The sequence below is a fragment of the Myotis myotis genome, unplaced genomic scaffold (genome assembly GCF_014108235.1).
Source record: "Myotis myotis isolate mMyoMyo1 unplaced genomic scaffold, mMyoMyo1.p scaffold_m19_p_3, whole genome shotgun sequence".
Taxonomy (NCBI): Eukaryota; Metazoa; Chordata; class Mammalia; order Chiroptera; family Vespertilionidae; genus Myotis; species Myotis myotis.
This window is the reverse complement of record NW_023416335.1, coordinates 141,897,657-141,911,652: the sequence shown is the minus strand read 5'-3', so window position 1 is coordinate 141,911,652 and position 13,996 is coordinate 141,897,657. Positions and strand designations below refer to the sequence as shown.

General features: G+C 38.1%; 1 long non-coding RNA gene across 3 annotated transcripts; it reads right to left on the bottom strand.

Moving 5' to 3' along the window:
* Positions 1-3: 3 nt before the first annotated feature.
* Positions 4-6,412, bottom strand: LOC118651469. 3 transcript variants are annotated; one of them, XR_004966250.1, is made up of 6 exons: positions 6,257-6,412; positions 4,470-4,630; positions 2,973-3,103; positions 2,665-2,785; positions 2,486-2,569; positions 4-339 (listed from the first exon to the last, which is right to left on the bottom strand). It is a non-coding gene; the product is annotated as an uncharacterized LOC118651469 (long non-coding RNA). The 3 variants fall into 3 exon arrangements; XR_004966252.1 differs by having other exon boundaries at positions 4,507-4,630; XR_004966251.1 differs by lacking the exon at positions 4,470-4,630 and having other exon boundaries at positions 6,257-6,399.
* Between the last annotated feature and the right edge of the window lie 7,584 nt (positions 6,413-13,996).

Here is a 13,996-nt window from a genome sequence, read left to right as displayed (position 1 = left end):
ATGGAGAATACAATAATTTATATTTATAAAGAATAGCCATACATATAAATACTCTCATAAAGAAAAACACATTCAGAAAAAAAATAATTAGAATATTACTTCTTACACATAAGACAACTAATGCCCTAGTATCTCAAAGTCCTTTATAAAAAGAGATAGCTTAGTAGGTTCTAGTTCAGGTTGTGTGTGTATGTGTGTGTGTGTATTACTTTTCTTTCTTCTCATCTGCTTCCATCTTAAGCTTAACTTCTTCAGCTGTGAGAGCTCACAGTTTCTTAATCTTTGCTTTCTTAACCTTTTCCTTGATGGCAGCCACGTCAATTTTAGTTTCAATAGAAGCTAGACAAATAAAAAACACAATATGTGTATTTCTTTAGATTTAACCAAGTGAAACATAAGGAATATATATTTAGTACAATTAATTTCAGAATACTGATATAATTGGAAGTTAGTGTTATAAAATATAAAGCACTTGCCATCAGCCTAAAGTTAGAAATGTCTTTAAGAGAAAATAATAATAATACTTTAAAAATACATTAGTGAACATATACATAAAAATGGCATTATAATTTAGCTACCTGAACCAACTACTGGATTTAACTGGATTCAACTACATTTTTCCCCTTAAATCACACTTGAAATCATATTATTTTTACTTATATTCTTTTCTACATTTTGGTACCTTAACGTACTCATTAATATGCCAATTTTCCATCTCGCATGCTAAAATAATTAAAAATTAAATTTTTAAAAATGTTTATTATTGATGAGAGAGATAGAGAAAGGGATAGAGACAGAGATATATAGAGAGAAACATCTATTTGGTGTTCCACTTATTTATGCATTCATTGGTTGATTCTTATATGTATGTACCCTGACTGGGATTTGAACCCATAACTTTGGTGTTATCGGGATGATGCTCTAAAAACTGAGCTACCTGGCCAGGGCAAAATTACATTTCATGAAGAATATTACATATAGTCTTTCCAGCTTCATTAATTTAATTAACTAATCAGGAAATTATAGGTCAAAATATACTTCACTTAATACCCCATAAAAATGGTAATAAAAATAATAATCTGATAGTATTTACAGGTCCTTTTAACAGAACTCAACCACCTAATCAATGCCATTTGAATTTTATAGACATTGGTACACAAGAGGATGCAAAACAGGCATCAGATGCATGACTAGCTCTCTTTATCTTTAATATACCAAAGTAACTCAAAATTGTTTTTTCACATCAGTCTAATAGAGACTTTTAAACTTACCATAACATCATCTAATTTAACTGGACTGTTCAACAAATACCTGTCATAAATAAAACAGCTCAGTATACCATGGTTACATTTCCAAAAACAGTCATGAACTTTGCACACAGGGATATATTTCTCTCAAAAGGCTAACATAAATAATCTGAGTGTTAAATTAAAAAAAGAAAAGGTTCAATATAATCTAAAATAAACCGGAAATTTGCAAAGAAAAATGAAGTAGTCACTTTTAAAGATTTTAATTAGCCAGGCAGAAGGTAGAAAGGGATTACTATATTGCAAAATATCCTACAAACCAGGCAGTGGCTGCCAATTGAATATAATAGTTCCTTCAACTGCTTTTAGTGGCTGCTAGATCTTTCATAATAGTCAACCTTGAGTACAATGATGTTACTCAATTGTACTGCGAAAATGTGACATATAGAACGAGTGTAACACTCTGCAACTGCAATTTAGAGGGAAGAGAGCAGGATTCAGAGTCAGAATATGTGGGCTCAAATAATGGGACTGCCACTTTATATGGAAAAGACACTTAATTTTCCTCTTCCAGCTTTCTCATTTGCATTGCAGAAATGAAGATACCTCAAGGATTTGTTGTAAGAACTGAGTAACGTATTTACACTTTATAGAATTACAACGTATTCAATGTATTTAAGTTATTGTTGTCCCACAAGAAAAGGGCAGACCATTTCTAAGAAGGAAGTCCAAGAGAGTTCTATTAAAGGCCCTGGAAAGGAAGAAGCAAGACCTCACAGCCAGATCCAGACAGCAGCATCAAAGGGAGCCAATTAGAACAGTATCTGCTCGGCAGATTTCCTCATAACAAGTTAAAATAAATGTTCATGAAAACATTATAATAAATTCAAACAAAAGAAAATTTGAATTTGACCTCAACTGGCTGTATACATTCCTGCAAATAACATCATCTGTTCAGTCACTATATTTGAGCACATGTAACTAAAATGTGTAGTGGAAGGAGTGATGATGTACAGACTCTAATTGAGAAATGGATGTCTGTAATTGTCAAAGGTTGGCCATAATATGTTAGGGTCCAGGAGCAATGGCTCCCTCAAATTCCATGAAGTATAAAGCATTTACTAATGAGAAATCAAGCAAAGCACATTCTAAAACAATACAATCATTAAAAAAAAATAACCAAGTTATTTAATTTGTTCTCTGCTAAAAATTAACTAAATATAGTAAGTCGTTCTCACCTCTTTAAAGACACTAAAAAGTCCAATGGCTGATACCGTGTTTCTTTGAACCATAATTCAACAGTTTGTTAAGAGTTCCAATGCCTACATCAAAAGAACAATAAGTTGAAATTCAGTTGAAATACACTGAAAAACTAATGACAAAGAAGATACTCAAGTTTTCTACTGATAAAAAGTACCTTCACTGTAGATCCTTTGGGACCAATAAGCCATGATCCTCTTTTTACAAATCTTTTTTTACTTCTTACTAAACAACTTAATGATATCGCATGCAACCCCATTCTGAAGAATTCATACTGCCTTTTGAAAAAAAACAAAGAAATATTCAACCGATAGTCTTTACAAATACTTTTTTTTTCAAAGCCCACACTGATATCTAAGCAGAATAATGAAAACTCTATGGAGGAAGGGAAGGGATGGATAGAAGCAGTGCTATATCATCTCTAATGGCACAAATAAAGCAGAATCTCTGTAACTGTAAATTTACCTGCTCAAATGAAACACTCCTTGCTAATAGTTTTATTAGGTCTCTGACCCTAGTGATGATGTATGGATCAAAAGTCTTCTTTGTTGTACAGTCATGAGGCCCTTGATCAGGTCCAGGGTTGCATTAACATGCTACAAAAAGAAAAGAGCAAACAAGCAACCGCCTAAAAATGAATTCAGTTTAGATACTTATATAGCCTATCCCAATCTAACCATTAATTACTATGGATTAATCTCTCTCTAAAATTCTATCAACTCCCTCGTTGAAGAAGCTGGGCAGTTAATATAAAGAATGCTTGATTATCTTCATACGAGAATATAGAAAGTCAGGCAATTGAAACCATTATACTTACTTGATTTTAGAATACTTTGTACTTAACATAATAAATATATTTTTAAAATATATATTTTATTGATTTTTTTACAGAGAGGAAAGGAGAGGGATAGTTAGAAACATCGATGAGAGAGAAACATCGATCAGCTGCCTCCTGCATGCCCCCTACTGGGGATGTGCCCGCAACCAAGGTACATGCCCTTGACTGGAATCGAACCTGGGACCCTTCAGTCCGCAGGCCGACACTCTATCCACTGAGCCAAACTGGTTAGGGCAATAAATATTATCTCTAGTTAAAATATATATATATCTCCATATCCATATGAGGCCATATTTAACATCTAAGGTAAAAATGCAAAGCTATATGGCTTCCCTATCCTGGACCTAACTCAAATCCACCATCTTATCCTTAGGGTGAGAATAGACTTCCCTTTCCAACTTTTTTTCAAGCTGGTTTCTGTTAGCTAAATACAAAGTAAAAACAAATTATCATAAGTTCGAAAAGAAGCAATAATTGGAAAATTATGCATCAACTCTCAGTACAAAGAACCAGATTTCAAGAAAGCAAATAAAAATGCTATTTTTTGACATGTGAACATATTCTGAAGAATATTTCAATATACTGAGTGATAAACTATTCAACATAAGGCTGGATCACTATGAGTTTACCAAAGAGAGAGAGAGAGAGAGAGAGAGAGAGAGAGAGAGAGAGAGAGAGAGAGAGCCCAGCCAGATGAGCATCAACCTATGAACCAAGAAATCATGGTTCAATTCCAGTCAGGACACATGCCCAGGTTGCAGGCTCTATCCCCAGTACGGGGCAAGCAGGAGGCAACTGATCAATGATTCTCTCATCTCTCTCTCTCTCTCTCTCTCTCTCTCTCTCTCTCTCTCTCCCCCCCCCCCCCTCCCTCCCCCTTCCTCTCTGAAATCAATAAAAAATATATTTTAAAAAAATCTACCAGCATACAATACTTACTTAAAAGTAAAGGTATCAGCAGAGCAAAATCTCAAAGAAATACATAAAATGTGCATACATGTTCAGTCAAGGCTTTCTGTACCAACGGCCAGCACTCTTTCAAGTAAGCCTCTCTATACAGGGGTAAGTTTACAGTTCATTGTGACATTCTTTTGAGTTAATAAAGCTATTGTAATAATCATAACCTGCATGTCTTTTTCCATATGAAAACCGTGAGCCTACTTTTGCCAATCTCTGTATTTGGGAACAGAGATGCAAAACTGCTTCCCAAGAGTCCTCTGCGTTTGTCCTCTGGAAAAAGCTGGATCCCCCCAACCATCAGGTACAGTGAGGAGCTCTGACTCATCTACAGGAAAAAATTACACATCATATTTTAGCCTACTTTTGGACATTTATACGCATACATTTACAAGCTTCCAAAGTTCCCTTTGCATTTCCTTTTCCTATGCTTTTTAGATTACTCAGCAGTCAAAGAACAGGCCTCCATCATTACCAACACACTATTAAAACTACTTGTACACATTTCCGTGGCTGCATAAAGCAAAGTGCCTGAAGGGCGAGGACCCAACTTGGATCCACACTAATTAGTATACACCTGACAGTGGTACTCAAGTAACTCCCACTGCACCACACCATGTCAGAGCTGAAGACTCAAATACCATTTTGTTTACAAGGCGATTCTAAATGTAAGTAACCTTTCAACTTTTCCTGCAGTGAAGATTGAGTATGTGTGTGTATATACTATGTTTGCATGTTTATGCAGGTGCATAAAATTTTTAAAAGCTAATTCTCTGGCCTGGCTGGCTTGGCTCAGTGGTTGAGCATCAACCCATGAACCAGAAGGTCACAGTTCGATTCCGGTCAGGGCACATACCCGGTTGCAGGCTGGATCCCCCTGCGGGAGGCAGCTGATCAATGATTCTTTTTCATCACTGATGTTTCTACCTCTCTCTCCTTTCCTCTCTGACATCAATTTAAAAAATATATATATTTTTAAAAAAGCTGATACCCTGGTGTACACTTTCAGTTAATAATCACTGGCATAGGGTTTCAGGTTTCCTATATCGTTTTCATGAGCCTTATTTCTGTATACTCTTCATAACAACTATGAAAGGTAGGAAGAACCACTATTATTTTTCCCACTTTATAGAAGACATTCAGTCTAAAAAGATTAGTGAGTTGCCTAAGGGGACATAAAGGTACTCCTTTCATTAAAACAAAATGCTTCTGACGGGCCACAAATTATCTTTCATATCATTTATTAAAACTCCTGGGTGTTAGGAACCTCTTAAATCCAATAGCTATAACTTATATCCATACGACTCAAAGATATGGTTCATAGGCATGAGCATAAACTGCAGGTGTTAGAAATGCAGTTGTTGGCCTCCAGCCCAGACCTGCTGAATCTGAATGTCCTCACCCATGTCTGTGTCCTTTACCATCAGCCCTAACTCAAATACAAACGCTCTCCTACACCCACGGCATCCCTCATTTGGCCATCGCTGCGTCTAAGGTGTGCCCTCCGCAATTTCTTAGTCATCATTTTACCAAAGAGAAGTCCGCAACACCTGCGCTCTGGGAGCCTTTAGCAGAAGCGATTAGGAACACGTGACCGACACCATAGAGCAGGGGTCCTCAAACTTTTTAAACAGGGGGCCAGTTCACTGTCCCTCAGACCGTTGGAGGGCCGGACTATAGTTTTAAAAAAACTATGAACAAATTCCTATGCACACTGCACATATCTTATTTTGAAGTAAAAAAACAAAACGGGAACAAATACAATATTTGTATTTGCATGTGGCCCGCGGGCCGTAGTTTGAGGACCCCTGCGCCAGACGGTTCCGCAGGCCCGGCCAATACCCCTAAAAAGCAGCTCTTAATAGCGACTCAACTTCAGAGAACAGACCCGAGGCGGCGTCACACCATCGCAACTGAACCTCCACACCGGGCTACGGTGCTCACACCACCTTACCTCGGTTCTTCTGCTTCTGGTTACGAAATCCACTCTTCCCAGGCGCTATGGAGGTCGCCATCTTGGAACTGCTTCCGGCGTTACCGGAAGTGGAACGGTTCTTAAATCCTTCCGGCTAAAGTCCCGGTACTCACAATGAGTGCCATAGAACTCAGACGAGGAGATCTGCGCAGTCTCCCTGCGTGCCCTCGCTAGAACCCGCGGATTTGTGTAAACTATAGCGCTTCTCATGCTGCCAATGGAGAGTCAGGGACTTCTTTTTCAGGGTGCACCGAAACCACGGAGTTTGCCTGCATGCTGGGAATTGTAGTTTAGCATTGTAAGTTGGAGACGGGTTCCTTCTGTATTTTTCCCACGGCCTCAGAGTCCCACCCCAGAGGACGGACTCCAGGGTTTGGCCGCAGAGTGCTAAGTGACTATCACTGATGTCACTCCTCTGATAAATATATGATAGTCTCATAGGTGTTTGGCGAGGAGAAGGTACTAATATGAGAATATATGGATCTCAATGGCAGGAAGTGACAGTAATAACTCGCACTTATTATGAGATTATTTTGTACAAGGTATGTTATGTGCATATATCTAGTCCTTAAATCCAATGTTATAAAGTGAGAAACTAAAGTTAAAACAAAGCAAGATTGATACTTTTTATGGAAGGTAAGTTTTCAAAGTCCTTGTTTCTGATGGTGATTTTCTAGGGTCTTGATATATCTCTAAGTCAACAGGACAGTAACTACGAATCACGTCTGAAGTATTCACTTCAGCCCAGCGGTTCTCAATCTGGGGTCGCTGCCCCTGAAAATACATCCTGCATATCAGATATTTACATTACGATTCATAACAGTAGCAAAATTACAGTTATGAAGTAGCAACGAAAATAATTTTGTGGTTGGTGGTCACCACAACATGAGGAACTGTATTAAAGGGTCGCAGCATTAGGAAGGTTGAGAACCACTGGAAGATTTCCCACACTGACCCCAGGCTACCCCTACACTGCATATTAGCTGACTTCAAGAGGTGAGGTTCATCACTACTACAAATCTTTACGCTTCGAGGAATCTAAAAGTTCTTAGACTCGCTACAGATAAGACCATTCTTTTGATGATTGGTCTTGTTGCTCGCCATTTAAAATGTTTTGTGCAGCACAAATAGAAGAAGTCTTTGATAGGCTGAATTCCTCTCTTCAGTGAAATGGGAAAAGAATGGTCTGAAATCCACCCTTGTGGATTTTATCGTCTATAAAAGATTCTTAGGCGGTATGTGTAGAAAACAAATTGTTACTTAGGGACAGAAGATCCCAAGACATGATTATGTTAAGATTTTTGCTTTTATCCTGTATCTTATAGACAGTGATTTTATCCCAATATTCTTACAATTTGCTAAAAAAAAAAAAAATTACAAATCCCTATAATAGAACAAATAGCAGATGAAAGTTATAAAGTGAGAAGCAATTCCTTCAATGTTCCCAGAAAAACCTAGTAGTGAGATAGACTTCAAATCCAGGCAGTCTGACCATTAGTAGCTCTGGTACAAGGAGGGCTGGGTGTTTAGCCTCATAGTTTTGGGATTTCAGCTGCAACAGCACCAGGTCTCTGGGTCTCCAGCCTGCTGGCCCACCCTGCAGATTTTGAACTTTCCAGGCCCCATAATCATGTGAATATACTCTCTCTCTATTGTTTCTCTGGAGAACCCTGACCAATAAAGAGCAAATCCAAATGGTTGATAAACATATTACACTGTCAGAAAAGCATAGAGATATAACAACACCACTTTTCACCCACCAGATTGGCAAAAAAGAAATAATAAAAATATTTTTTAATGATAATCTGCTGGCGGAAAGAGAAGCCTTAGACAGTCTGGTAGAAATGTAAACTGTTACTGTCTTTTTGCAAAGTAATCTATCAATATAAAAATATATATATCCTTCCATAATCATGTTGTTGCTGGAAAACTGTCAACTAGAAATAAAGCACCATTCCATTAGGACGTATATACAATTTTGTTGATTTCTGTCTTGTATAGAAGTAGTTCAGGCCCTAGTTGGTTTGGTTCAGGGGATAGAGCATCAGCCACAGACTGAAGGGTGCAAGGTTTGATTCTGGTCAAGGGCATGTACCTCAGTTTCAGGCTCAATCCCCAGTTCTGGTCCAGGCTCATGTGGGGGGCAACTAATCCATATGTCTCTTTCACTCAATGTTTCTCTCTCTCTCTCTCTCTCTCTCTCTCTCTCTCTCTCTCTCTCTCTCTCGATGAAAAAATATCCTCAGTTGAAGGTTAACAACAACAACAAAAAGAAGTAGTTCAGTGAAAGGTACTTTGGAGCCACACTGATAGTTTAGAGCCTCCTGGCTATGTAGGCCTGGGCAAATTTTCACCCACCCCTATTCAGTTTCCTACAATGGAGAGAATAACTTTAACTCAGTGACTTTATACATGTAAATTGCTTTAAAAAAGTGATTTACATATGGAACACACTTGGTAGATATTAGCTATTTATATTATATGGCAAAAAATAAAAGCATCTTGACTATCAATTAGAGATACAGTTAAGTAAATTGATGTGACCTTCATGATTGTGAGATATTATGCAACTATTCATAAGAATTAAATATATATGGAGAGATTACCTAGGGGCATTGAGTGATGAAAGCCAGATACAGAAAGATGGGATAATTATATACATAACTATAATTACATTAAAAATTATATAATAGTTATATATACATATTTAATTATCCCATTTTATAAAGCAAATCAGTAATTAATTCAACAAGTATTTATTGAGCATCTATGTTTCAGGTGCTCTTCCAAATACTTGGTCATGTTCTATGTGTTGGATATAATAATAATTATACATAATTATTATTTTACTTTATACATTACTTTACTAATATATATATATATATATATATATATATATATATATATTCCTACAATGAAAAACTATTTTTTTTTATTGCTTACAGTAGAAAAACTATTTGGAAGGAAATACATTAAACTTTCAAGGCTGCCTATCTTAGGGATGAGGGTGATTAGAAAGAAAATGCAAGTAGGAAAAAAGACTAGAGATGGATGATAGGTGTTCATTATGAATCATCAGGCATATGACTTTGTTCATGTAAAACTGTCTACGTGTGTGTGCCTGCATAGGGAGAGCTGTAAAATGACAGTCAACAAAATGTTGACTATTACCTCTCAGTGCAGTGACATTTCAAAGGATGGTCATTTAAATAACAATAGCCATAAATCAATTACAACCGTATCATTTTATTTTAACATGCTTGAGTACCTGAGTACAAATAGGTACTCATATCTGCAGGGTTATTCCCAGAAATTGCACAAATAAGACTAAGAGGGGAAATAAAATATATAATCTCTAAAGAGTTTCTTGGCATAAATCCGGCCTGGAACGTCCTCTGTGGGTCACAGCAACAGCAGGCAGACCTGTTTTGACTGTGACTTTCCCCTTCGTGGGCCCCTCAGGCAATCTGGACCCACATACAGTCCTCCTACAGATGTGCCTCACCAGCCTTGCCCTGCTCATTCACTTTCCCATGCAAAGCAACTTGGCCTCACAATGCTCCTTTGGACTTAGAGGCCTTCATTCCCACAGAATTAACCCAGATGTTATGGGCAGAGAAATGTGGGGGGTGAGGGGGGGAGGTTGCACCTATCTTTTATTAAAAAGAGCAAAAACACTGGGCAAATAAGCACGGTTTACTTTTCATTTGATATTTTTGTATTCATTTACTAGCATAAAAATTATTTTTGCACAGGAACGTATTTTTTTTTTTTAAATAAGCAATTAAGAAAAGATCTCTCCAATACGTAGGTTTGAACATTTTTTTATCTTCTAACATATGCAAACTGCTTGCTACTCCAGTCAACCTCACAGGAAGGTTTAAAATCTTAAATCAACATATATCTACCCACATCAATAACAGCATGCTTGTAAAAATAAGGCCCCTTCTAACTCCAAGTGATTGCCTAATAAAATAGGGATCTAGTGATAACAGTCAAGAAGACACAACACACTAACGCAGTCTCATTCTAAACTAACCGTTTATTAACATGTATTTAGAAAAATGATGTCAATAAAAGTGACGTGTTCTGCATGAAAGCTTAGGGAATGTGGGAATCTAGGAGACCACATTTGAGGAGCATATTCAGCCAGCCTTGGACTGTTTCCAGCTGTGCAACAGGATGTTTCCCATGTCATTCCCATGGTTGGTGCTGGGATGAACTATCCCTGCAGAATATCCACCTCGTCCTGCCAGGCCACTCGTAGTAAACTCTCTGGAGAAGGAGATATGGTGAACTGCTTTGGCTGGTAATCAGCAGTTGGGTCTTGGGTAGGCACTACTTCACCAATCTTGTGGTTCTTGAATTGTAAAATGGGGGAGCTGAGTAGGTTACTATTTCTCAAACTTTAGCCAACCTCAGAATCAGGTGGGGGGATGGCCCAATTCTCACTTTATAGTTCCGTAGGTCTGGAGTAGGGCCTGAGAATTTGCAGCCCCAACAAAAAAGATTTATCCAACTCAAATGTGTTGAGAGTGCCAAGATGGAGAAACGTCCACCTATAGCTGTTCTTAATTTCTGTGATTCTACTCTAAAGGGTCAGTAAGTGCTTCCCTTCTAACCAGGCCCACCATGAAAGCACAGCTCTTTTCCGCTGTGTTTATCTACTTAGGGCAGCACTTGCTATTCTTTATGCTGGCCTCCTCGGTGGGCAATCTTGCTTCATTTCCCTCTGCTCCTGTCATTCTGGAATCCTGTTGTCTCGTTACCCAAGCAAACAAGGGCACTTGTACATGCAGTGGATGCTTGAGATCTAAAGACACTCATTCTGCTTGACTGTTGGTCTCTCCAGGCCGCAGGCCCATGAAACATTAATATTTCATTGGGAAATATAATATTTCCAGGGCAATCTTTCTTCTTTCTCTTCCTGGTTGTTCTTATTGATAAGCAACAGCTTTGATTTAATTTTAGCACACTATTCTTCTCCCTACAGAGAGGCTGGGACACATTTATGGTATTAGGTTCCACCATAGCAACAGAAGGCTTCTTAATGCATGCATGAATATTCAAGATTTAATCAGTGGCATGTGAAATGTGTTGATACCGCTGAGAATTATTTTATGAAGATAGAACAGGCAAAACTACAGTCTTTTATTTGTTGACATGACCCTGGGAGAACATATGAACTTCTGCAGAAAGCAGATTTCTAGTCAATTGTTAAATCTGTATGCCTCTCCCATCCTTCAGCTAGTGGTAACTGCAGATGGCTTGCGATGAAATGAACTGTTTAGATGAACTGTTTTAAACATGCAATGGGTTTCTATTTAACAAGGCATTGTATGATGTCACCATTTCAAAATGTGACATTGCTTATCCTTTGTTTCAAATTCTCTAATTAATTACCCTAGCACCACAGAGACATGAAAATTCAGACTTTAACAGTACACTGTGCCTGTGATCACCTAACAGTTATTGTAACCTCTTTCGGTTTACCAGTTGCTCTACTACTGTGATGAAATCTATGGGCCTTTTCCCCAGAAAAGCACGTATATTTGGGTACATAACATTTTACCCAAAATTTGGTGAGAGGTTCACACATCTGTCATAAAAACCCTGGAGGACTCTTGCCTTAAAGCAGCATGGGCGGAGTGTGCCATCGGCCTGGACCTGATCCTATGAGCACTCAAATCTGCGGTTCCTAGAGCCCCCAAGAGAGAGACTGAGGGGGCAGAGGGACTCCGTTACCTTAATACATAAGCACATGCTTTTTACAATGAGAATTTTGGTATGATTGAGTACTTGCATACAGGTATACTTCTCTAGATTCCTTTGACTTCAAGTTATTGAAATGCAAAGTAACAAAAAAGAGTAACAAAATGTATTGTCCTGCATAGCTGGGAATTGGATCTAGGACCTTAACAATGTCAAACACATTCATGCTCTTCCTCAGTTTCTCTCCCTCTTTCTCTCCTCCCGCCACACCCCTTCTAGGTTGTGGCTCTGCTTTTCTGTGTTGTGTTCTGAAGCAAGATGTCTACTGGCAGCTCCAGATTTAAATCCCCAAAAGAAGGAGCCTCTTTCTCCCTAAGAGTTCCACCAAAAGTCCCCGGAACATGCTCAGTGGCCGGTCTCAGAGGCGGTCACAGCCATATGAACCATGTGGGTGGGAATGAGAAGGAATGATTCCTAAGGGAAAATTGGGAGCTGTAGCCAAAAGAAGGGGATTGGGTGCTGGCCAAGGAGCAAAACCCCAGAGTGTACCCCAGTAAGTATAATAAGTTATCCAAGGGATTAATACATTTTCAGGTTTTATTCATCACCACCCCTCATTCCCATGCCACCATTTTATTAAAACTAAGCCACACACGTAAAGAGTTACGTAGGCCCAGTCACAAGATAGATGGAGGAATTACTTGCTAACATTTTGTTTGGGGAGGTGGGGGTAATAATTCTTCATATTTGCTGTGAGGCTTTAAAACATGCAATGATTGGTCTAATAAGTTGGTTAATGTTCCTCCAGGCACGTGTGGTGATAATGAGAATGTGATCTGCTGTAATTGCAGTGACTTGCTGTATCTCCCTTTGATAATGATTATTCTCTCGTGCAGCATATTTCCTTACAGGAAGTAGCTAGATTTTTTTCTCTTAAATTTAAAAAGAATAAAAAAGAAAAATGCAAAGAACTATGCAACCATAATCCAAGACTCCTCCACCTATAGTTTATAAATGCTAACATTTTGTCATTTTTACTCCAGCTTTACGTAAAGGTGTGCGTAATGTAATCTTATGCATATGCAAAAGGAAGTCACTCTCTCCACAGTCCAAGTTCTCTTCTAGAGGCAATAACTATATGATTTGATGTTTAAATGAACTCCTTCAGATTTACAGAAAGGCAGATAGACTAATATAACAAACGCTTTCGTAGTCATAATTAAACTTAGGACATAAAATATTGCTAATTAAGGCTTCTGTTCACACCTCCCTAATTTCATTCCTTCCCTTTTCCCTCAGATGCAAGTTGGGTGTTTATCACTTCCATAAATATTTTTGTTTGTTTGGCTAACACACACACACACACACACACACACACACACACACACTCTTTAAACAAGATAAAATTGGCTTTAACTATTTCATGACATGCTTACACATTATGCATTAGTAAACTTGCATGTAATTAAATAAATATTTATATTAGTTTTATACATATAAAACATATATACACAAAGTTATATTCTGTATGTACTTGTGCAACTTGCTTTTCTGTGGAATGGTTTGTTTGAGATTTATTCATATTGAGTTTCTGCAATTCTAGTTTATTCATCCATGGTATGTAACTTTTGAAATTAGTTTGTAAAAGACATTGCAGTTTCTGTCTTGGCCTCTCTGTCTGTCTGCCTGTCTCTCCCTCAGATGCTCGCCCTGGGGGCAGCCAGCTGCCCTGTCTTGAGCAGTCCTAGGAAGAGGTCCCCGTGGGAAGGAATGGCAGCCTCTTGCCATCAGCCTGGTGAGAGAGCTGGCAAGCTCGGATGACTGCAACTGGCCTTCTGAGAGACCCTGAGCCAGAAGCCTCAGCTAAGGTGCTCACAAATTCCTAAAACTATATAAATGTTGACTGATCATTTTTCCCTAGATATAACTAAAACAACATCGAAACAAATCTAAGCATTTATTAAAACATTTATCAGATTTTAATGCAGTTATGGAAATGAAACTTCT